This window comes from Panthera leo, chromosome C1, assembly GCF_018350215.1.
Source record: "Panthera leo isolate Ple1 chromosome C1, P.leo_Ple1_pat1.1, whole genome shotgun sequence".
Classification (NCBI taxonomy): Eukaryota; Metazoa; Chordata; class Mammalia; order Carnivora; family Felidae; genus Panthera; species Panthera leo.
The window spans coordinates 109075508-109102689 of NC_056686.1; positions in this window are offsets into that span (position 1 = coordinate 109075508).

Consider the following 27182-nt stretch of genomic DNA (forward strand, 5'->3'; position numbering starts at 1 on the left):
TGGAAAAGCATTCCGTGCTCATGGATTGGAAGAATAAAAATTATTAAAATGTCAATACTACTGAAACCTATCCCCTCATTCAATGTAATCCCAATCAAAATTGCAGCAGCATTCTTCTCGAAGCTAGAACAAGCAATCCTAAAATTTGTATGGAACCACAAAAGGACCTGAATAGCCAAAGTAATTTTGAAGAAGAAGACCAAAGCAGGAGGCATCACAATCCCAGACTTTAGCCTCTACTACAAAGCTGTAATCATCAAGACAGCATGGTATTGGCACAAAAACACACACATAGACCAATGGAATAGAATGGCAACCCCAGAGCTAGACCCACAAAAGTATGGCCAACTCCTCTTTGACTAAGCAGGAAAGAATATCCAATGGAAAAAACACAGTCTCTTTAACAACTGGTGCTGAGAGAACTGGACAGCAACATGCAGAAGGATGAAACTAGACCACTTTCTTACACCATTCACAAAAACAAACTCAAAATGGATAAAGGACCTGAATGTGAGACAGGAAACCATCAAAACCCTAGAGGAGAAAGCAGGAAAAACCTCTCTGACCTTAGCAGCAGCAATTTCTTACTTGACACATCCCCAAAGGCAAGGGAATTAAAAGCAAAAATGAACTATTGGGACCTCATGAATATAAAAAGCTTCTGCACTGCAAAGGAAACAATCAACAAAACTAAAAGGCAACCAATGGAATGGGAAAAGATATTTGCAAATGACATATTGGACAAAGGGCTAGTATCCAAAATCTACAAAGAGCTCACCAAACTCCACACCTGAAAAACAAATAACCCAGTGAAGAAATGGGCAGAAAACATGAATAGACACTTCTCTAAAGAAGACATCTAGGGGCGCCTGGGTGGCGCAGTCGGTTGAGCGTCCGACTTCAGCCAGGTCACAATCTCGCAGTCCGTGGGTTCGTGCCCCACGTCGGGCTCTGGGCTGATGGCTCGGAGCCTGGAGACTGTTTCCGATTCTGTGTCTCCCTCTCTCTCTCTGCCCCTCCCCCGTTCATGCTCTGTCTCTCTCTGTCCCAAACATAAATAAAAAACGTTGAAAAAAAAAAAAAAGAAGACATCCAGATGGCCAACAGGAACATGAAAAGATGCTGAACATCGCTCCTCATCAGGGAAATACAAATCAAAACCACACTCAGATATCACCTCACGCCAGTCAGAATGGCCAAAATGAACAAATCAGGAGACTATAGATGCTGGTGAGGATGTGGAGAAACGGGAAACCTCTTGTACTGTTGGTGAGAATGCAAACTGGTGCAGCCACTCTGGAAAACAGTGTGGAGGTTCCTCAAAAAATTAAAAATAGACCTACCCTATGACCCAGCAATAGCACTGCTAGGAATTTACCCAATGGATACAGGAGTACTGATGCATAGGGCACTTGTACCCCAATGTTTATAGCAGCACTCTCAACAATAGCTAAATTATGGAAAGAGCCTAAATGTCCATCAACTCGTGAATGGATAAAGAAATTGTGGTTTATATACACAATGGAATACTACGTGGCAATGATAAAGAATGAAATATGTCCTTTTGTAGCAACATGGATGGAACTTGAGAGTGCTAAATGAAATAAGTCATACAGAGAAGGACAGATTCCATATGTTTTCACTCCTGTGTGGATCCTGAGAAACTTAACAGAAGACCATGACCATGGGGGAGGGGAAGAAGGAAAAATGGGTAGAGAGGCAAGGAGCCAAAACATAAGAGACTCCTAAAAACTGAGAACAAACTGAGGGTTTATAGGGCGTGGGGGGAGGAGTGGGTGGTTGATGGGTATTGAGGAGGGCACCTGTTGGGATAAGCACTGGGTGTTGTATGGAAACCAATTTGACAATAAATTTCACAATAAAAAAAGGAAAAAAGGAAATTGAGAAGTGTGTGTCCTCTTTCTGGTCTTTTTCAAAAAAAATTTTTTTCTTATTCTGTGTCCCTTACAGTTGCATATGATTGTTAGGATAAGTTTATCAATTTCTGGTAAAAAAAAAAAAATGTCAGCTGGGATTTTGATAGAGACTAAGGTCAGGTCTATAGGTTAATTCAGGGAGTTGCCATCTAAACAACATTAAACGCTCTGATATATAAATATGGTATGTCTTTTCATTTATTTGGATCTTCTTTAATTTTTTTCAATAGTGTTTTGTAGTTTTCAACATTAAAACCTTGCACTTCTTTTTACTTGACTTACTCCTAAGTATTTTATTCTTTTTGGTGCAGTGGCAAATAAAACTATATTCTTAATAAAATTTTTGGATTATTCATTGCTAATATATAGAAAAAATTGATTTTGGCATATTGACCTGTATCATGCAAATTTCCTTACTTTGTTTATTGGTCTTGTGAAATTTTTAGTGGCATTCCTTAGAATTTTCTATATATTAGACGATGTCATATTTAAGTAGAGATAATTTTACTTCTTTACAATCTGGTGGCCTTTATTTACTTTTTACGCCAACATCATCAACTCTCAGTGTACACTGGAAACTGCCGGAAAACCTCTTCTGCTGGTAGCAATATCCTACCAGCACCCCCTACTAAAAGGCTTAACGTTGATGTATATCACTGTGGAGGAGAAATGCTTAATGAAACTCCACTCTTGATCACACAATATATATTTAAGGGTGAAATCAGAGCTGAGAGGCAATAAATTGGTAACTGACACACCACCACAGGTAAAATTTCCTCAAGGTGGTGGGGTAGTAAAAAGAACGTTAATATTTGAAGAACAGATACAGTCATCTTATGTGTTAAAATTTTTAATTTTCACAACTTTGAAAAGAGAAGCATATGTACTCCCATTTTATGCTTACGGAAATATAATTATTCTTCAAAAGACATACACCTCTAGTAGGGGTCACATCTCTTATCACCTTGGGCCTCACTGGGTTCTAAGTGTGTGCTTTTGCCATCGTATCACTCTGTCTTTAGTCAATATTTGTTACAAAGACTAAATATTTTTGGAGAGTTCCAATCTAGTAGAGGAAAGAGGTAGAAATGCCTCCCCCAAATATGATGGCAAAAGGATAAGAACATCCAATGTTTCAATGTCAATACCAAGCAAGAAATCCAGTGACCAATGTGACAAATAAAAACAATTCATTGACTGTGCTGAGAGTCATTGTGTTTTACTGTTAGAACTGGTAGAGTATAACTTAGATGGTTTTCTGTGTGTCATACTGAATTTCTCATTTTGGACCAAATTTATTAGAGCTACTAACAAAAATAGATAGAAAGCTCTACCCTGTTTTATGCCACAGTGAGAAAATATAAAAGTATGATATCACATAAAATAGTGGATGCTCAACCTAATGGAAAAGTATAACCTTCTCAAACAGATACATAACTACACGGGACTCTCTGCTTTGAATTTTCCAATTCATAGTGCCATCGCAATTGCACAAAGCCTCCCTCTTCTGCATCTGTCTTCTGGGGGAGAATTTCAGAGATGTAGCGCTAACACTGTCAGTGTCATGTGTCACATTTCAGTGGGTCAGATCTGAAATAACAGCTCTACCCCCTTACAGATTGCTTTTCCCTCAGCAAATTAACAGTTTCATCCATATGACAAATATTCCCTGAGTTGGTAACATGTAATGCATTGGGAAAACACTGGGGGACTCTAAATTGAATCAGAAACCCTGAGCTCAAGGGCATAAATTAAAATCTCCTACAAAGTAGGCAAATGGTAAATGGTTTATGCAAGCCTAAGGAAGGAAAGATTTGATCATGTGGATACTTCTATTTGGTCATTTCCAAAGAGAAATGTAAGCTCAGGACTAAAAATCATGCAGCTATAGAAAAGGTATTGTAATGCATGTCCTGTGCTGTTGCCAAGAAGCTGAAAGAAGCTAGTCAGATTAACGAACCTAATGCATGGTTGCGGACTGGCAAATATCTATTTCTTTTTTTTCTTTTCTACAACCCACAAGTGGAAAATCTCAGAACTGTCCAACTTTATTTGAAATTTCAAACACAGCCACCTCAGCTCTCCCAGGGTCACTGTCCTCAGGAAGTCACAGGCCAGTGCATCAGGAGCTGTGACAGCTGCCTGGGTGCCTGAGGCAGGGTGCTAACAGACTCACTGAGAGGACCCCAACCCTGGGCAAAGAAAGGACCAGGCTGAGTTATAACTTATATTTCCAAACATAGGTGCCAATAACTATTCTTAAATGGGCGCTACAAAAAATGATTAAAACAATTTGAGGAAATTCTTAATCACATGTATGTTCTTAATCACAAATATAATTAGCACTAAGGTAATATTAAATAGTATCTCATGATTGTAGTTTCATACAAAGACAGGATACACTAATTGTGTGCTCCCTAAAGGCCTAGGACATTATTAGCATGTCTCAGATAGATTATCGCATCTAATTTAATCTTTACGAGTGAGTGAGGTATCGTTTCCTTTTTTCTGATTGACAGAGGGAAATTGGAGGTACTGAGTCCCTTAGTGGCAGGTTATAAGCTTTTAAGGGGCAAAGTTGAGTCTAAAACCAGCTGTTACTGATTACAGAGACTGTCTCCTCTATTTTTGCTGCTGATCTCTGTCAACCACATTATATTTTCTGACTGGAGCCTGACAGGCATCTGTGTGTCCTTCATAATTCAGACACAACCCAATTAAGGATCCTTTACCATAATTAGGGCAAATATATCATCTTTACATACTAATCAGCCTCTAGGTTGTTCTACCTGCTCCTTGAATACCATCTGTAGCCTTAGCAGGGGACCTCTGTGTGGGGTTGTAAGGGGGTGAGCCTAGGACAGAGCATGGCCCCAGGGGAACTCTTTCTGTGACTTCCTGGGCCTTCCTACAACCCAGTCAGTTTCTCAGTGCTCCATAATAACACCAGCCCTCCCACCTCACAAGGCCTTGGGAGGATGTGCTCAGCACTCAGACTTTGTAAACAGAAAACTGCTTAGACCAAGGGCTCCTCAGGGGAAGCAACAAGGACCATTTGAGCATAAACACAGTCTTAGCACACAGTAGGTGCTTAATAAGGTCTATAATTAAATAGAACAAAAGTGTTAAAAAATTAGGGATCTTTTTAAATTAACACACAGTAAAATACGCTTTTATTGCCATAAATTTTGTGAAATTTAACACGTGTATAGGTTTGTATAAACATGATAATCAGGATGCAGAACAGTTCCAGCACCCCAGAAAACTCTCTTTGAAGTCACACCGTCTTCCTGTCTATAACCACTGGTCTGTTCTCTGTCACTACAGTTTTGTCTCTTTGAGGATGTCATATAAATAAAATTATACAATGTGTAACCTTTTAGAAATGGCTTCTTTCCTTTATCGTGATGTCTCTAAGAATTAAGTTATTTTGTGTATTAATAGACTATTGCTTGGTATTGCTGTGTAGTCCATTATATGATATGCTACTATTCTATCAGCCAGTAACCAGCTAGAGGGCATTTAGGTTGTTTTCAGTTGTTTTTTATAAGCAGAGCTACCATAAACATTTGTATACAGATATTTGTGCCAATTGTTAGATAACTATTAGTTCACTTGGGTAGATGACTAGGAGTTTGAATATTGGATCATATGAAAAGTATATGTTTAACTTCATGAAAACTGACAAACTGTCTTCCAGAGTGGCTGTACCATATTATATTTCCACCGGCAATCTATCAGTAATTTAGTTGCTGCACATCTTCACCAGCACTTCACAGCATCAGAATTTTTTAATCCATTCTGATAGGTGTGTGGATGTAATTTATTGTGGTTTCAATTTGCATTTCTGTAATGGGCAATGATGTTGATTGAACATCTTGTCATTTACTTATTTGCCATATCTATTTACTCTTTGATAAAGTGTCAACAGTTCAGCTCTGTTGCCTACTTTTTATTTGGGTCATTTTCTTATTCCTGAGTTTTGAGAGTTCTTTACACATTCTGGATACAAGCCCTTTGTTGTACATATGATTAGCAAATATTTTCTCCTAATCTATTGTCTATCTTTTCATGCTCTTAACTATGTATTTTGCAAAACAAAAGTTGTTTTTTTTTCATTTTGATGAATTACAGTTTATTATTTTTTTATTTTATGAATTGTGCTTTAGGTGTTTCTTGACCACCTTTGTTAAAGGTGTGTAAGGGCAAAATCAAGCTTTCTGTATTTTTGCATATGAATATCCAATTGATCAAAAATTACTTGTTGAAAAACACTATATTTTCTCCACTCTGTTTCTGTATTCTTGTCAAGAAATCATTTATTGGGTCTACATAGACTTTTTGATATGTTTCTTTGATTTATTTTTATCTACTTGGAAATAGCACACTGACTACAATACTATAGCTTTAGATTAGGTCTGAGCATCAGGTAATGTGATTCCTCCAACTTTCCTCTTTTTCTTTTTTTCAAAATGATATTGTCTATTCTAGTCTTTGACTTTTCACATTTTTTTTTAAATCAGCTTGTCTATATCTTTAAAAAGTTCTGCTAGGATTTTGTTTGGGATTACACTTAATCTGTAAATCATTTTGGGGGGAACTGACATATTTATATTGTTGAGCATAACCCATAAACATGGTATAACTATTTATTTAGGTCTAAACAAGTACTTTATATATTCTCTCCTTTAATTTGTTAGGTTTGTTACACATATCAATTTTATTGCTTTTTTCTAAGAATAAATTTTTGGATTTATTATTTTTTTAGTTTTCAATTTTATTGATTTCTGTTTTTGGTTACTGATTTCTTCTTTCTGCTGGATTTATTTTTTGTTTTAATTTTTCTAATTTATTGAAGTGACAACTTAAATTTTTCATATGAGAATTTTTTATTGAGGTTTAACTGACATATAACATTATGTTAGTTTCACAATAATTTGATAGTTGTACATACTGCTAAATGATCACACTAAGTCTACTTATCACCAGCCACTTTACATAGTTAAAAAAATATGTTTACTTGTGATGAGAACTTTTAAGATCTAAGCAATTTTCAAATATGCAATACAGTATTATGAATTATAGTCACCATGATGTATATTATATCCCCATGACTTATTTATTTTATAACTGGAAGGTTGTACTTTTTGACCCCTTCACCCATTTTACTCATTCCCCCACCCTGCCTCTGGCACCCACCAAACTGTTCTCTGTATCCATGAGCTTGTTGTGTTTTTGTTTTTGTTTTTGTTGTCATTTTTAGATTTTATATATAGGTTGGATCAAATAGTATTTGTCTTTCTTTGTTTGAAATATTTCACTCCGTATAATGCCCTCAAAATCTGTCTATGTTAGACCCACAGAAGTATGGCCAACTAATCTTTGACAAAGCAGGAAAGAATATCCAATGAAAAGAAGACATTCTCTTTAACAAATGTGCTGGGAGAACTGGACAGCAACATGCAGAAGGATGAAACTAGACCACTTTCTTACACCATTCACAAAAACAAACTCAAAATGGATAAAGGACCTGAATGTGAGGCAGAAAACCATCAAAACCCTACAGGAGAAAGCCGCAGCAATACCTTACTTGACACATCTCCAAAGGCAAGGGAATTAAAAGCAAAAATGAGCTATTAGGACCTCATGAAGATAAAAAGCTTCTGCACTGCAAAGGAAACAATCAACAGAACTAAAAGGCAACCAACGGAATGGGAAAAGATATTTGCAAATGGCATATCAGACAAAGGGCTAGTATCCAAAATCTATAAAGAGCTCATCAAACTCCACACCCAAAAAACAAATAACCCAGTGAAGAAATGGGCAGAAAACATGAATAGACACTTCTCTAAAGAAGACATCCGGATGGCCAACAGGCACATGAAAAGATGCTCAACGTCACTCCTCATCAGGGAAATACAAATCAAAACCACACTCAGATATCACCTCACGCCAGTCAGAGTGTCCAAAATGAACAAATCAGGAGACTATAGATGCTGGAGAGGATGTGGAGAAACGGGAACCCTCTTGCACTGCTGGTGGGAATGCAAACTGGTGAAGCCACTCTGGAAAACAGCGTGGAGGGTCCTCAAAAAATTAAAAATAGATCTACCCTATGACCCAGCAATAGCACTGCTAGGAATTTACCCCAGGGATACAGGAGTGCTGATGCATAGGGGCACTTGTACCCCAATGTTTATAGCAGCACTTTCAACAATAGCCAAATTATGGAAAGAGCCTAAATGTCCATCAACTGAAGAATGGATAAAGTAATTGTGGTTTATATACACAATGGAATACTAGTTGGCAATGAGAAAGAATGAAATATGGCCTTTTGTAGCAATGTGGATGGAACTGGAGAGTGTTATGCTAAGTGAAATAAGCCATACAGAGAAAGACAGATACCATATGGTTTCACTCTTATGTGGATCCTGAGAAACTTAACAGAAGACCATGGGGGAGGGGAAGGAAAAAAAAGTTAGAGAGGGAGGGAGCCAAACTGTAACAGACTCTTAAAAACTGAGAACAAACTGAGGGTTGATGGGGGGTGGGAGGGAGGGGAAGGTGGGTGATGGGTATTGAGGAGGGCACCTTTTGGGATGAGCACTGGGTGTTGTATGGAAACCAATTTGACAATAAACTTCATATATTGAAAAAATAAATAAATAAATAAATAAATAAATAAATAAATAAACATTTAAAAAATAAAAAAAAACAACTGAGAACAATCTGAGGGTTGATGGGGGGGTGGGAGGGAGGGGAGGGTGGGTGATGGGTATTGAGGAGGACACCTGTTGGGATTAGCAGTGGGTGTTGTATGGAAACCAATTCGACAATAAATTTCATATTAATAAAAAAAGTAAATAATAAAGTGCTTTATGAAATAAAAAATAAAATTGAAATTAAAAAAATCCATCTATGTGTCATAAATGCCAAGATTAGATTTCATTCCTCTTTATGGCTGAATAATATTCCTACACACACACACACACACACACACACACACACACACACACACCATATATATACCACATTTTCCTTACCTATCTATGTGTATGTGTATGGTGGATCTATGTCCATCCACCAATGGACATAGGTTGTCTCCATATCTTGGATATTGTAAATAATGCTGTAGTAAACAAGGGGAGGCATATATCTTCTCAGGTTACTATTTGCTGTCAGGATAAATACCAAAAAGTGGGATTCATGGATCATAGGGTAGTTCTATCTTTAATTTTTTGAAAAACTTCCACATTGTTTTCTATAGTGCCTGCACATACTTACATTCCTGCTAACAGTGCATAGGAGCTCCCTTTTCTCTGTACAACCTCACCAATACTTGTATTTCTTGTTTTGTTTTGAAATAACTACTCTAACAGGTGTGAGGCAATATCTTGTTGTGGTTTTGATGTTTATTTCTCTGATGATTAGTCATTTTGAGCACCTCTTCATGTTCCTGTTGGCCATCTGTATGTCTTCTTTGGAAAAAATATAGCTCTGCTGCTCATATTTTAATCAGATTATTTGTTTTTATTCCTGAGTTGTATGAGTTTTTTATATATTTTGGATATTAACCCCTTATTGGATATGTTGTTTGCAAACCTTTGCTCCCATTTGGAAGTTTGCCTTTTCATTTTTTTGATGATTTCTTTTGCCGTGCAGAAGCTTTTTGGTTTGATATAATCCCACTTGTTTATTTTTGCTTTTCATTTGCTTTTGGTGTCAAATCTAAGAAACCATTGACAAGACCTATGCCAAGGAGTTTACTATCTATATTTTCTTCTAGGAGTTTCATGGTTTCAGGGCTTACATTTAAGTCTTTAACCCATTCTGGGTTATTTTTTTTTTGTGTACGGTGTACAACAGTGGTCCAGTTTTATTCTTTTGCATGTAGCTGTCTAGTTTTCCCAACACCATTTATTGAGGAGACTATAATTTCCCTGTGGTATGTTCTTGACTCATTTGCCATAAATTAATTGACCATTTATGCATGGATTTATTTCTAGGCTCTATATTCTGTTCCATTGGTCTATGTGTCTGTTTTCACACTAATTCCATAGTTTTGATTGCTATTATTTCATTTGAAATAAGAGAGCATGATTCCTCCCACTTTGATCTTCTTCCTCAAGATTTATTTGGCTATTCAAGGTCTTTAGATTTCCTTCTTCCAGAAGAACTTTTTTTTAGCATTTCTTGCAGGGTATATCTGCTTCAGATGAAGTCCTTCAGTTTTTGTTATGTCTTCTGGCATGACTTGTAATTTTTTTTTATTAAAAGCTGGACATGATGTATCTAGTAATAGGAATTAAGGTATATAGGCCATTAGTGTGAGGATTTATGTTGATCTGGCTAAAAGTTCAACTATGTTTAATGTTTGTTATAACTGTAAGTTCTATAAGCTTCAAATTCTTCTTGTGTTCTCTTTTTCTCTCCCCTGTTAACTTTGTGTTTTCCCCCAAACTCCCACCCCCACAGAGAGCTTACATCATGCAGCTCTTTTAGCTATAATCCTGTCTTATTATTATACTGGATCTCTGTTGGTGTGGTGGAAAGTTATGGGAGAGTAAGTATTCTACATTCTTATGATTAAATCCTGGTCTTCTAGTGGACTTGTCTCTGACCTGGGACCTCTGAAAGCGTTAGCTTTTTCATTTTTTTCTCCCTTAGGAAGGCTAGAGAAAGCTGGAATAGGAGGCAGGATGAGGCAGGATGAGGCTCTGGTAAACTTTTCCCTGGAGGGAAGCCTATGTTGTGTAAAATGTTTTGGGTATAGTTCACAAAGTTTACTCTTCTCCTTCCACTGCCAGAGCCACAAGGTTTCCTTCTCACATCTTTTCCATGAGAACATGGTGGACTCTAGAGGTAAAACCCACAAAAGTCCAGGGGCTGCTTAAGACTAAAGCCTTCTCTGTGGTGTCTCTTTATTTTTTTTTAATTGTTTACTGGTAGATAAGTTCATTCACATTGTTAAATAAACACAATTGTATAAAAGTGTGCTGTCTGTCCACTTTCACCATCACTCACAGGTAACCACAGTTATTTCTTTCTTATATATCTTTCTCCTTACTTTGTGTATATGCAAGCAAATTAATAGTATTTCTTTTTATTATTTAAATGTTTTTTAACGTTTATTTATTTTTGAGAGAGACAGAGAGAGTGCGAGTGGGGAAGGGGCAGAGAGAGAGACACACACAGAATCCGAAGCAGGGTCCAGGCTCTGAGCTGTTAGCACAGAGCCTTATGCAGGCCTCGAACCCATGAACTGTGAGGTCATGACCTGAGCCAAAGTTGGATGCTTAACCGACTGAGCCACCCAGGTGCCCCAAATTAATAGTATTTCTTAGGACCCTCTCCCATTTATTTAAACATGTTGCATTGCACAATCCATTCTGACACTCACTCCTTTCATCAGATCAATATATCTTGGAGATCTTTCATATCTTTCATGGGAAGCTACCCCATTTCTCTTTTGTAACTATAGAAATCCCATTGTATAAATACACTGTCTCATATTGATGAATATTTGAGTTGTTTTTCATCTTTTTCTACAATAAACTGTTCCTATTAATAACCATGTGCATATGTTCTTTTGAGCACACACATGCATCACTGTAGGAAAAATTCTCAGAAATCGTACTGTAAAGTCAATGATATCTCTACTTTTGCCTTTGCTTAAATATTTCCAAGATTCCCTCCATAGGGTAACACCATTTTCTATTGCCACTGATAATGTGTAAAAGTGAGTACCTTTTCTCCACAGTCAGAGGTTGCATTTTTCAGAAGGCAGCTACTCCCTCCCACACACAGTGGGACAGGTCAGATGAAGTGCTCTACTTGCCCACTTTCAGTTTGCTGCTTTGCCACCATTTACAAATTTCCTCCTGCAACTAGCCCTACTGTGTCTGGAAGTGAAAGGGCAATAAACGAGCTACACTCACAGGAGATTGATACCATCCCAGCTCTATTTTCCTTGAGGACAAATATGAGTCAATACCACATATCTCTTACCTCCCAACCTTGCAAGGAATTCTAGGCTTCTTTCTCTAGATTCTATGAGATCCATCCCTTTATTAGTCACAGAGATGCCTTCACTGAGCATCCCCAGCTGGTGTAGACAGACCCATCAAGCACTGTGGTGTTTTACCTTTATGCCCTCTCACCTTTGTGCCCTCTAAAAATAGCAACAACTTTTAACCAAGTGCTCACAGTGCACAAAGGGCTATGTATACAACTCTGGAAGGACAATATAAGTATGTGTATGGTGGTGGGATATACTCTTATTTTACAAACATTACAAACTGAACTCAGATGGGGGTGGCTGGGTGGCTCAGTCAATTAAGCACCTGACTTGATTTCAGCTCAGGTCATGATCTCACAGTTCATTAGTTCCAGCCCCACATCAGGTTCTGCACTGATAGCATGGAGCCTGCTTGGAATTCTCGGTCTCCCTCTCTCTCTCTGCCTCTCTCTCTCTCTCAAAAATAAATTAACATTAAAAGAACAACCTGAACTCAGAGACTTAAATGGCTGAAGGTCTTACTGCTCCCAATTTTGGACCTGGAAATCTAACCTTTCATTACACAATATGTGCTACCAGACATAGCCATGGTAAGTTGTCTCCAATCTATGTAACCTGAATTCCACCATTCAATGACCAAGAGTTCTGAGATTTATGTGTACTTGATCCCAAAGTACCTGCTCTTAATCCTTTACTACCTTCCCTGAAAAAAAGGCAATACTAGTTTCTTAAATAGTAGTCTAAACTTCTGAAATAAACAAAGGAATGAAGGCAATGACTGGCTGGAGTGGAAGGTTAGATATACAAGTCAATGAATAAGCTTTATGCTACTTTAGAGTACAGAATTTTCAAGGCCCAATTGTTATGCCGATTGGCTCTTGTGGGAGGTAAAATATCCTCCTCCTTGGAGATGAGCTTGAGAAATGGCAAAGGATGGCTCATGACAAGTGATTCAGGACTCTCTGTGACAACACCACAAGTGTTTGGTGCCCACTCTTGCTGGCTTCTCCTTCACAGCAGCAGGATGCATGGCAGGAAGGAACTGTACAGTGTGCAGCTCGGATGCATTGGTCAATGCATTGACCAGCTCTGCCCAGGCATACTAGTGGACATGGCTTTACCTGCAAGTTCCAGCAGGCTGTTTTCCTAATGAAATGACTCTGTTCATGCTGGTCTTATTCCTGCCTCCTCCCCCTCACCACCAGCACTATTGATATGTCCGCAGATAAAACTGAAATAGCAATTCTCAAAAAATAAAGTGTCATGCCACACATCAATTTTGGGGAGGTGATATGGAAGAGGGCCAGGAACCTGTCCTATTTTTTGCTCTTAAAATTGTATAAACCTCTTATATTCAGTCTGGTACAAATCTGGGTTACACCTATTAATGTTCCTAGAGCTGTAAGAAACCTTTTAGATTTATTGTTAGCCACATCTTGAAACCAGTACTGACAGATGAACAAAACCTAATTGAGTCAGGCTGGCCTCTTTTGTTCTGTTGTGTTTAGGGGTTACACTTATGCATGTGCTTTAAAGAAAATAGGACAGCTGCATTGATTCAAACCCACTAAGAAGAAAGAGAGTCCACTTTGCACTTTTCTTTCTTGTCTGTCAATGCTAAATATTCTTTTCAGGTTTTTTTCCCTCTTCCTCACACATATACATATGTACATGGAGGTAAATTGATCTCTGGAGGAGTCATTTCTTCCAGCCTCCTGGGATCTTCTTGATAGGTGCAGAATATTAGGTGAATTACACCTCAGGTATTTGCACTGTCAATATTTTAACAACTATTCACATCTTGAATTTCATTAGAAACTCAGTTTAGGAGAAAGAAGGCTGGACTTACAAGTCCCAAGACTCAGCCCTTGTTCTGTCTCTGTAATAGTGACCATAATCCTACCCAGAATAACAAAACTACTTTCCTTCCTTGAATCAGGAATGAACTGTCATTCAGAAGCACTGTCTTTCAGCCAGGAATCTTCAGGTAAAGAAATGCATGTAGGGGCTCAGACATACCCTGCACTCAAAACTAGGCCCTTGACCTACCCATTCTGCAAACTTAGGCAAAGGGATATCGTCTCTTGAGCCTGCTATTGTCCCCCATGGATTCAGAAGGATGGTGCCTGCTTACAGCTACTATGAGGATCAATGTGATCATATGTGTGCAGTGCTGAGGCAGATGGGCTCTGTAAACAGCACTTGCCTCCAATGCAGGAACCTGCACCCTTCCCTGCCATGGGAGAGGCAGCCTGAAAACTAGTGAGGACACTCTTGAGCTCACTATCTCTCCCACCTGCTGGTGCTGACACCCTGATAAAAATCTCTGTCTGTTCCAATCTGAAGTCTTCTCAGGATAAATACTTTTACCCATCAGACCAGGAGGAACATTTCATTTTGGTTAGATTAAAAAGAAGGTTTCTGAACTCAAGTTCTAGCTCAGCAGGAAAGCCTGCTGTGGTTGATTTGTGATATCTGCCCTGGTCAAGTGATGAGTGAACTGGGCACTTGTGCTACATTTTGTCTATCCCTGACTGATCAGGGGGTGGTGATTTCCTCAAGCTAGTGCGTATATTACTAATCCTGGCATCGTTAGTTCCCAGCACAAGGCCTGGTATAGAAATATGTTATTCTCATTTATTGATGGATGGGATCATGTTGAGTTTATTGAGTTCTGTTATAATAAGATCCCAGCAAATGTCTAGCATGGTACCCTAGACCTGCCATCAGTGGGTATGCTCAGTACCAGCCAAAGACTGAAAATCAAGGAGGAATTCCACAGTGGGAGGTAAAAAAATAGTTGGAATTAGGGTAAAATCCTTTTACCCTAAGGATCCCACCCCAAGGTGGGAGCTAAGTAAGATCAAATTAGGGTAGAGAGGGGCAAATTAATTCAAAGTCCAAACAGAAATTTGGTCTATGAAAACAAATGGAAACAAAACAAATCTGGTCTGAGAGGGCTGGGTAGGTGTAGAGGCTGATTACCAACCAAACAGTGGCAAGAAGTCTTTGGTCCAAGGTTCTGAAAAAGGTCCAAATGCCCCCATCATTCAGCGAAGCCCCCAATGTGTCCCTCTGCCTCAGTGCCCACCAGAGTGCACTGGAGTGTTCTGGTTAGCCGCCTCCCTGTCTGGATGGAGAGCCTTGTGAAGATAGGGTCTCCCTTTTCTTCATGTCTGTTCTCAGGCCTGGTGCAGGTGACACATGCAGGTGCTCAAAGAATACTCTATGGATAAATGAATAAATGAATAAATGGATGGATGAATTCTACAGATACAGGGGATTGTTTTTCATTTGGCGTCCTGGAGACATAGAATGGCCTTCCCCAGGGACACGGAGACTTCAGAGAGTCTTTAGAGACCCCGCCCTTACAGAATCTTAGTAGGGCCTAGATCCAAATGGGATCTTCACTCTCCAGTGGGTATTCAGAAAGAGAATTGGCCCCTGGGGCCACGGGAGTTAGGGTCACTGGATGCTAGTAGATTTATTTAATTCCAAATCCTGCTGGGAGTCTGGGCAGGGATGAAGAGATATTGGTCCATCATTCTTTTACCAGACCAGAGGAAGGTAACAGAGTAGCCTGTGAGTACATGGAAGTCATTATACTAAGAATACTTATCACAATGAGTGCTAGATTTTATATAGTTAGAATTGCTGGAATGGAGTTAGGACTGGGGCAAGGAGTGAAAGTTTGAAGCTCCCTAACCACTGCATGGTAGCCTCTCACTCTGGCTGTGGTCTCCAAAGTTTGGTCCCTTCCTATCTGTCATCCTTGTTCCAGTCTCACCAGGTCAGGGCAACAAGACTGTAATATAGAGCATGGAGTGTCAGAGTTTGAACCTCAGTTTGATCCTCAACAAATCATATTTTTGATTCTGTTTAACCTTCTTGGGTCTTGATTTCTTCATCTGCAAACCATAGATAATAACATCATCCAGCTCAGTGTAAAGATTAAAAGGAATAGCATACACTAAACACCTGGAATGCAGTAGGTTCTCAATACATGGAAAATTTTAATGCCACATCATACCACCAAGCAAGTCATTAGATTTATGAGAGACTCAATTTCCTTAGCTACAAAAGAAGTCCCAAACTCCATTTCTACCTTTGTGATAGTGTTCTTAAGAGTAAGTGGAAAGTAAGTGAAAATAATGCAGTGTCTAATCTGTTAGGTGACATAGTGACTTTCCCACAATTGTCTGGGTTACATTAAGCCTTCTACCCATCTGAAATGATAAACTGAGACACAAAGGAGCAAATGGCTTGCCTGAATTATATAATAAAAGAAAGATGTTTTAGAGGTCAACCATTTTATATTTCTTTATGCGTAATATGCCTAGTGAATAAGTGGTAAACAAGTTCGCAGACTCATTGGTAATGAGAATTGTGGTAGTTACTAAACGTATACATCTTTTTATTTTCATTTTTGTACAGCTAGACATGATAAAACCTATGACTTTCACTATGACTATCATTTCTAAATGATAAGAAAATATAAATAAAAGCTATGAAATGAAGGAGTGAGGCATCAAGGAACTAGTCCTCACCCTTCACATCAATTAATCCCCCAACATCACTGTGAAACAAGAATTATCATTTCTAATATTCAGAGGGAGGGCACTAAGTGCCTCTGCCTACAATGACACGTGTTAAGTTGCAAACTAGGCATTTGTGTCTGGATATTGAACTTTCTCCATTACATTTCAGTGCTTCCAGCTCAAGATGACATTAATCTAATTCATAGTCTGAGTGCTGCTAATATTGAAGAATTATTGTTAATTTTGGTAAGAGTGACACTGGCCTTGCAATTATTTTGGTAAGGAGGAAAAGAAGCTGTCCCTATTTCTGCATCCTCTCTGAGGAGGTTATTGGTGAAATATTGCTGCTCAGGCACTCTTCCCTCTGGTTTCTGTGTGGTCTCACCAGTGGGAGGCAGCATAGGGGATCTGAGAAAGAGGTGGCTTTTGTCCCCTGGTTCCTTCCCTTCTGTAGTCTTAGTGAACACACATTGCTCTCTCTCATCCATAGATCCTGTGAGTGACTCACCTTCTGCAGTCATCACAATTGGCAATCACACTTCAACCCTTGCCCTTTCTGGAGGGCCCATTGTTGATGACCCCCAGATATGTAGCCCTAGTTAATTCCTTAAACTCTTCCCCCACCTAGAAAGTAAGTCTTTAGTAAGTTCTCAGCTAAACCCTTGCAGGTAGTTTCTGTTTCTTACCAGGACTTTTCTTGTTAGAAAAAACAAAAAACCACCACCACCACCAACAACAACAAAAACCAGAAGACAGGAAAAAAGGGGGCAGGTTTTGGTTATAGAAGAAAGAAGATTGACTTCAGGTTGATAATGTTGAAGAGGGACATGAAGACACATAATAAAATTCTCTCTTCATTTTAATTCATTTGAAAATTTCCATAGTACAGTTTTAAAGATTGCACTGTAATGTCATTACATTTTCAATGCCCTCTGTTTGGCAGCTGAAAAGGAGACAGAACATTTGAGGACATAATTGTAAGGCTTTATTAAAGTAATTACAGATAGCTTGGTAATGGCAAACGCACTATCAGACAACTCAGGCTGCTTATAAACCAAATACTTCATTCCTAGAAGGTTCTAATATTTTCTTTGATACCAAAACACAGTTCAAGGAAATCTGAAGATGATATTCTACAGGAGATCGTTTTGAATGACCTGATTTTTCTTTATCAAGAAATGGGAATAAATCAGGTACTGAGACCTTTGTCCCCAGGCCCTCCTCCAATCAAGTCTACCTGACATTACATTTTTTTATCCTTCATTTGCCTCAAAAAAAGCATAATAGCTCACACACATGAGGTTAAGCTCTCAGCCAGTGCTGATTTTTAAAGATGCTCCCCCAAGGCAGGCAGTGGCTGGGGATGGTGGGTCACACAGATGACTATAGCATCACCAGCATATAAATGTAATACATTCCTACTATTCAGGGACATCGAAGGGATTCTTTGAACGTTTCAAATGTGGCTTAGTTGATTGGCAAATGGCTTTGTCAAAAAGTGAACATATTAGGTATTTACCCAAAATATATGAAAATACAGATTCAAAGGGGCACATGCACCCCAATGTTTATAACAGCATTATCAACAATAGCCACTATGGGAAAGCCCAAATGTCCATCCACTGATATATTGATAAAGAAGATGCGTGCATACACACACACACACACACACACACACACACAATGGAATACTACTCAGCCATCAAAAGGAATGAAACCTCGCCATTTGCTATGACATGGATGGAGGTAGAATGTATTATGTTAAGTGAAATAAGTCAATAAGAAAAAGACAAATACTATATCATCTCACTCATGTGTGGAATTTAAGAAACAAAACAGATGAACATATGGGAAGGTGGGGGAGAGAAGAGAGGGAAACAAATCACAAGAGACTCTTAATGATACAGAACAAACTATGGGTTGATGGAGGGAGGTGGGTGGAAGATGGGCTAGATAGGTGATGGGTACTATGGAGGGCACTTGTTGTGATAGGCACTGAGTGTTGTATGTAAGGGATGAATCACTTAACTCTACTCCTGAAACCAATATTGCACTGCATGTTAGCTAGCCAAAATTTATAATTCAAAAAAGTGAACACCAGGATTGAATGTAGAAAATGTCTAGAAGTCTATTGATTTTCCTGCTTTAGGGTCGGGCCATACCTGTGAATGAGATGTCTGATGTTTCCTGGACTTATCACCCCTGACCCTGCTCTTCACCATGGCACCAAGTGCTGTGTTTTCTGCCATGCAAACCACAGATTAACTTTTTGCCTCTGTATTGCTGTGATTTTTTTTATTTGAGACAGAGAGAGAGCATTTGAGTGGGGGAGAGGGGCAGAGGGAGAGAGAGAGAGAGAGAGAGAGAGAGAGAGAGAGAGAGAAAATCTTAAGCAGGCTCCATATCCAGCACATAGCTGGACATAGGGCTCAATCCCACAGCCCTGAGGATCATGACCTGAGCTGAAATCAAGAGTCAGATTCTTAACCTACTGAGCCACTCAGGTGCCCCAAGGATATCTGTGACTTTAAAGTAAGGCTTGAAAATGTAGAGCAGTTAAATAGACACTAGAGGAGTTGCCTGGTTCACTGCGGTATTAGGTGATCAGCTCTGCAGAGGGCAGGAAATTCCCCCTTGTCATGGGAGACTGCTGAGTCTTCCTGTCTTCCACTTTCTTTCCCCTCTGTCCCTGCAGAGGACACCCTCCAGGACTCTCACTGGTTCTTCTTTTCACTTCCTTCTTTCCCTTATTTCTTCATGTTTTTCCTTATCTTTTCTCTTTCCCTTTTTCCCCCCTTTTTTATTTTTAACTTAAAAACAGCATACATGCTCATTTTTTAAAGTAGGCACTATTGACAAAGAATAAGGGCATACTTGGACTTGAACACTCTCACCAAGTCCCTGTTTTCTGCCTGCTGGGTACATGTTCTTGCAGAGCAAGTGACTCCTGTACAAAACAGAACACAGACACTCATACAAATACAGCCTGCTCTGCAAACTATTCATAATAAAAAATTATCCTGTAAAATACAATAACTGCTTTATTTGTTGGATAAACTTTGCTTCAACTATTAAAGTCAAATTTAAAACTTTGCTTACTGATTCTCAACAATATACATAAAATTCTTAGGTGGATTAATTTCAGATATATGTTTCAGTTTTGCATGCATGGCCCTTGTATGCATGTCTCAATGACCCTTAAATATAAAATAGCCTAGTTACCTGGCTTGAACTAAGGACATAAGGCCACCTGTCTTTATTCTATTTAGAAACTGGGTGGATAAAAGATCTTAATTCGATAAGCTAGGCAAATAGCCTCTGTCTGATAATTAGACAAGTTCTCTGCTCTCAGAGTCTGTCCCAGCAGGGGAGGGAACAGATATACCATGTAAGTAAGGGACAGATCCTAAGAGTCTGAGCCCCCAAATCCAGGTAACTATGGCCATCAGTTGAATACAGGATCAAATGTTTGGGTCCTAAGTCCTGCTTATTGATAGGTTCACTGTGGCAGCTATCTCCTCACATTATAAGTAGAGTCTTCCAAACTCAGAGCCAAAGAGATAGCCAAGTGAGGGGCTTTTCTTGGGAATAAGATTGGGGGATTGAAATCTGTCCCCCTGAGGTAGGGATTTAGTGCGATAGTATGCTGGTGTACACCTTCACAGGAAGGGTGTGCCACTGAGGTGAGCTTCCTAGATGGGCCTGGGAAAGTCAGAAAGGCTAAGGTTAAGGGTGGTTGTCAATCCAAAGCCAGGGTTAGAAGGTCAGAGTAAGGATATGAGAGTAAATTCAAGGCACTTGGGAGCAACTGGAAGATGTGGCTTAGGAGGCAGCACCTGCATTGTCCTTCAGGATCACCTAAGGGTGATGTACAGTAGTTCAGCTAGAATAAAGGACAGAGCTGGAGCAGGACAAGGAGATTATTACTTCCTTAGCTGTGCCCTAGTACCCTAATGGAACCTAGCCCCAGGCATGGTCACTCCAGTTTCCAGCCTCCTGGGCCTCCTTTGTCCATCAGGAAAGCAAGGAACAAACTAGGATGAAGGGCAGTCAGGGTTGAGGGCTAAGTGGGACCTAGCCAAGGACCCCTCCTCTCTGTCCTTGTTCCCATGAGAGGCAAGCTGAAGCAGCCTCAAATTCTCTGGCATCAGTGACCTTGCCCACCCCAAAATACTGAAGGATTCACTGCAGGTGCAGTCATGCCTGTGGGGGAAGCCATGCTGTGTTAGTAATTTGAGCTGCTGTAAACATGGAAGCTTGGTATTTGCTGATGTAAAATATACTTGGTAAGGAGTGGAGTGTGAAAGAGTCTTTTTTTTCTCTTAACCCTGTGGCTTCTGAAGTCACCCAATGTGTCACCCTCCAATGAGTAGACAGGCAAGAGAGAACAGAGGATGATATGAGAAGTTTCTATGTTTGAGCCCAAGTGACAGTGTGTTCACTTTCATCCTATTCCATTGACCAAACCTCAGTCCTATGACCCACCTAAGTATAAGGGCCTCTGGAGACATCACCTAACTGAATATATTCCCAGCAAGAAGGGCAGAACATACATTTGGGGGAGTCACCTGCCTCTGCCACACCATAGCACAGAATTCACTCTGGAGACTTGTGTGTGCCTCTTCCTGAGGCTGATTACAATAAACAAATCAATTTATGTCAGCTTTTTTCATCCAGTCTACATCCAAACCAGAGCAGGAAAACACTGGTGGCCTGTGAGCCACATCTGAGAGGCAGACACATTTTTCTCAGAACACACAGGGTATAAAAATATATGTGTAAAGCAAACTACACAAAAGAGCGTAGTTTTTGCTACATTAAAATGTCTGGAAGAAATCTGTGAAGATTTCATAGGAAATTTAGATTTCCTGTCTCAGGTCATTGAAAGGTCCGGCCCCATGCAGCCCACCTTCCTGAGTGGCAGCATCACCTGCAGCAGGTGGTGGCACCTCCTCACTGCTGGGCTGGATTACACCTCAGATGCCACAATTCCTACTGCCCCTCAGAGCCAGCACATTCACATGGGTCATCTCTGTACTTCTGGGCATGTGAGTGTATGTGTAAATTTTTATGACTTCGTATTTTTCTTTTTTTTTAATTTTTTTTAAAAATTTTTTTTTCAACGTTTTTTATTTATTTTTGGGACAGAGAGAGACACAGCATGAGCGGGGGAGGGGCAGAGAGAGAGGGAGACACAGAATCGGAAACAGGCTCCAGGCTCCGAGCCATCAGCCCAGAGCCTGACGCGGGGCTCGAACTCACGGACTCAGGGACCGCAAGATCGTGACCTGGCTGAAGTTGGACGCTTAACCGACTGCGCCACCCAGGCGCCCCTGACTTCGTATTTTTCTGTTGCCTCAACATCCCCACAAAAAAATTATGAGCACCTGCCCATGTGACCAGGTGCACCCGTGTGATAAGGCTGATCCCTGCCACATGTTGCCCTTCTTGCCCTTTTCTGACTGTGATCGAGTGAGACTCAAATGTACCAGTGAAATTCCATTATGCCTTTCTGCTTGTGGTTTCCATCCTGACCCCTAATAAAGGCACTTGCCTATAGGTCGTCCCTCTCTCTCACCTCCTCACCTACATGATTGAGCCCAATCCCAGGGGGATCTTCCCATGCACCCTCCTTCTTTAGGACCTGTGTGTATAATACATATTTAGTTTCATATGTCTTTTGATTGTTGGAATATTCATTAAATACCCCTCAAGGGGGAATTTGCCCTCTCACTGACAACACAGAGGGATGCCCCAATCCATATGACTGTACTCAAGGTGGGATTGATCCTGATAATCGACAGCTGTGAGTTGAGGACTGACAACCTCATCCAGCCAGAAGTCTGGATGTGGGTGCTGTGCCTTGAAGTCCATTTCATGAAGAATGGTAAAAGGTCTGTGGGACTGTCCAGGACTTCATCCCTGGCAGGAAGCGCAGGGCTGGGAGGGAAGAAGTAGCTGGATATAAAGCAAGAGATGTAGGAAAGCCAGAGCAGGTAGGTCTTCAGGTGCAGAACCTTTATTTACCTTGTGGGGCAATAGGAAGGCTCCAAACTCTTTTCAAGGGAAAAGATTTGTCCATATTTGCACTTCAGAAGGCTTGCCTCCTCTGTTGTCTAGGAAAGGATGTATAGGATGAAGAAAAGAGGCTGTCGTGGGGAAATGAAGGTGGGATGAGTGCTTCTTCAAGGTCAGCTGAATGGAATGTGAAGTAGTTTCCATTCTACTGAGATTGGAAAGCCCAGGGAGCCAGGTGCCCATCGATGTCACAGAGTGCTTGTCATTTTCAGTATCAGAGGAGCAAACAGCAACATCTTGCCCAGAACTTTCCATCTGATCACAGCCTGAGGGATTGACTCAGAAGCCATCATCACCAAACGAGCTCCTGAGTGGAGTTTAATGCTTTCCAATGGATCACACACACTTGAGAAGTAATTAATGATTTGATTCATTGTGCTTCAGGGAGCCACTGTCCAACAAAATAATCCAAGTAATTTAAATCTGCAATAAAGTAGGAGTGCGACAACATTTCATGGCTGCACACAGCAATGATTTGCTGGAGAGGGAAAAAAAAGCAAGCATTTTTATTAGAGCCACATCCAAATAATCCATAGGAAAGCAATATTGAGTTCACAAGTGATTTGATTACATTCCTTCACAACAGTCCTCCAAGGCAGAGTCAAGTCCAAATGCATTTCAGTGAATGTGCATAATACCAAAGGTTCCGTAAACCAACACATTTCATCAAAATTACTCTGTGCATGTCTGAGATAGAAAATGTTTGCAGAATGTTAACCGCCTTTTTATTCAGAATAAATTTCTTCTGCCATTAGCATCTGGCATCTGCAAATAATAGAACCCTAAATGCATGCACCCGTGAATTTAAGATCTTCCTCTACAAGCGCCTTTCCAGTGTCCCTGGCTACCAGTGTACATGTGCAGCCCTCTCCCTCCTTCACACACACACTGAGCAAGCTGAGCCTTGCTCTAAGCCACACATCGCCCTGACCTCAATGAATGCTCAGGCTGCTAAGAGAGACCTACCCACTCTGAAGTGGGCAAATGTGATGAGTGTGGGAGGGACAAAGAGGAGCCCTGGTGCAATGGGGCATCAGGAAAGGCTGGTTGGAAGTGATGAGGCTAAGCAGTTAGCTGGGAGCAGGATTGGGGAGGGCAACCAAAAGCTTCTGGTGGCACCCGGTGGACGATTTTGAGGCGAAGCTCACACATTTCTTTAATTGATCATTGACCTCAGATGGACAGAAATGAAATCCCTAAATCAATAATACAGTATATAGAATAGATTCAATGAGCCTTCAAAGCAGGAGATACCCACAGGCTGCACTCAGAGCCCTGCCTACTTTATTTACCCCTCTAATTTATGTTCCTTGAGTGGATACTGTATTCCAACACCGTTCTAGGTGAGAACAAGGTAGGCCCAGTCACTGTCTTTGTGGATCTCACACTTAAGTGGAACAGAGAGACAAGTCACTAATTATTGCAATGAGACCCATGCAGGAAATTGTAAGTGGGGAGGGGATGGTCATTACACCTTCTTTGGATGGTGCGTGTTTAAGTAGGAAGAGGGTATATTTGAACTGAGGTCAGAAAGACAAGGAGGAGCAAAAAACCCTGCTGGTAGAAGGTGCTGTGGGGAGAAGGACAGTACCAAGGCTTGACAATGGAAAAGCTGGGGTGATCTAAGGCCACGGAATGGAACTGGGGAGTGAGCAGAGAGAACATTAGGGGAGAGGGTATGAGATGAGGCTGGAACTTCTGACAGACCTCAGCTAAATTCCTGACACACTCCATAACTCTAGGAGGCTTCTCAAAGCTTCCCAGGGCCATGGGACAGCACACTCCCCCTCAGGGTGGCATCCCTTCCCATAATGATTAGCCATGTGTCCAAGGGTATCTAGAGAGCCCCCTCTCTCCCTGTGTCATTAACAATAGTGCCCTCTCCTCTTTCACTCTCAAATGTGTCTTCTCTGAGATTATAAATTTGTGATCACCTGACCATGAAAAAGGAAATGATTTCCTGACAGACCCTACAACCCACTCAGCTGACTCATTCTCGCTCATCATGGATATGAACATGATTCAATGTCTATATACACCAAAAACATTGCAATTGGGTCTAAATCAGAAAGTTCTGATCAAAAACATGTTTGGAATAGATGTTATGTTTAATTATATCTGAAGAGATAAGATGTACCAAATATGGAGATTACTTATATGACATTATCTCCCGAGCTCAGTTTTAATCCATAGTCATATCTTCCCTCTCTTAACTCCACACTACATGTGCCAGGCTTCATGAGAACAAACTCATTTACCTCCCACAAGATCATGGCCCTCACTTTACCCCAACGACTTGGGAACCTTATTCAGGGCATGTGCTGATGAAGGTGTGAGTCAGGCTACAGGCTCCAGGGTCCATGTTCTCACCCACTTCATAGCTGACACCCCCAGTGACCATATCACAGCCCTTCTCTGGAGCTTCAAACCCCATCCCTCATTGACACTGGCCATATCCATCAGGATGCCTCACAGATATTTCAAATCTAACTCATTCAATCTGGAAGTCTCTGTTTCTTTCTCCCATATTTGCCCCTTCTATATTCTTCTCTGACAAGTTAGCAGAGAAGGATGTTGACAAACCCTCAGAAGAATCCTAACTTAACTAATTTCTTTTTAAGGTCACCCAACTGCCTGCAGTGAATGCCCAGCTACATTTACACTCAGGCTTCCTGTAGAATCCTGCTCCTGGGAAGCTTCCTGTAGAATCCTATACAATCTGTGTATACTGTCCCCCTGGCTGGCCCAGTGGCCCTGCTCAAAAAGTCTAGCCCCATTCCAACCTGTGTTTCTTCCTCAAACCAGCTCTCCTCCTCCATGCAGAGCACTTCCTCTCATGTCTCAGTGCTGACTGTCAGAGCTGGACCCCGTCATATCTGCCTTTCTTGATCAACAAACATAGATGGCTAGAAAGAAAAAAAATGGAAGGGGCTCTGGGGCCACAGTGAGGGGCAATCCTAGCTCTACCTCTAGCTCTGAGTATTTAGGTGAAGAAATTGATTTTACTGAATTGAATCTCTGCTTCCTCATCTGCTAAAGAGCATTTCATGGGTTTTTAGTGAAGTGAGCAAAATGCCCAGTCCAGTTGCCCAATAAGTAGAAGTTATTGACATACTCTTACCCTACCTCAAAAAACAAAGTGAACCCAAATATTTAAATATCTCTCTCTCTCACCAAAATGAGAACTTATTATGTGCCAGGTACTGGGCTATGCACTTTTTAACCTCCTCTTCTCTCTAAGAAAGGTACTCTTGCATCATTTTACCAATGTTTTGTGTATCATTGGTATTATTTGGCACCATTTCTAACAAAGGGAATAAGTCTATTTCTGTATTATTAATTAACTGGCTGAAGATGGGTTGGAGGCATTGAGTAGAAATAGGGTCAATGCCTAGAGAACACTCCATAGACACCATGTGGGACCACCATATTCTAGCCCAGATTAGGAAAGAGAGAAAATCCAAAGACCTTCCCCAAAGGGCAAGGTATGGTCACAGAAGCGTAGCAGTCTGCAGCCACTTGACACAAGCACATGCAGCCTCACACACCCTAGAGTACAAGGAGCCACATAGAGGAGAGAAGAGCTAACAGTGATTTGGTATTTACTACATGCCTTGTGATACATTTGCCACATCAGTGAATCTTTTCATTTACCCCACGAAATAAAATTATGGGGTGCAACAACCACCTTATGAGATAGTCATAATCCTTCTCAGGTAAGTAGTCTTTGACAAACGGGGAAACAAAGACTCAAAAAGATTTGGTAACTTGGGCAAGATTACACAACTAATAAGGCAAGAGCAACATTTTAAATTTGGCTCAGCACCGAATACATAGTAGACCTCTGAGACATACTTGGGTATTTGATCTGACATTGTCTGAAAAATGCTTTAATTCAGAGAAAAAATACGCACCTCTGCTGGCATGCAGCACCATATGCTCGGTCACCTTCTCAGACACAATGAGAATGAGGTGCTACAAAGAAGACTCCATAATGTATGCTAGCCCTTCTTCTGGCATCTATGGCAGAATTAGCAGTACAAAAAGTAAAGAAATGAGAATTTGGAACAGTTCCTGGAAGGACCTCACTCCCATGAATTCATTTGGCAGCATGACTAGACATCCACTCCCCCTGACTTCTTGTCATTTGGAAAGCAGGCTGCCAGGACAAACAGGTTGAGCAGAGTCCTGGAGGGCTATCCTAACCCCTGTCACTGGGCACATCTGAGCAGCGTGGTCCAGGAGACCACGTCCTGAGGGAGGGACAAGCTGAATGACCTCTTGGCAGCATCTAATGTTGAGAGTTGTGATACATGAGTGAGGATTGCATCGGAGGGTCTTTGCCACATCGGTGGACTATCACCCAAGTGCTCACTTCAAAAACCTAAACTTCCTTATCATGCTGTTTCCCTCATGTTCCACATGAAACTGCTTAGCAAGGCTGTAGGCTGTAAAGCATGGCCTGGGCCCAACTGTTTCTCACCATCCCAAATGCAATGACCACCTCTCATCTACCACAGAGAACCTTGCTGCACGCACCGCTCCTCTGTAAGGTGCTCTTTACCCAGCAGATGGGGTCTGCTCTCTAAAAGTTCAACCAAATTACATCTT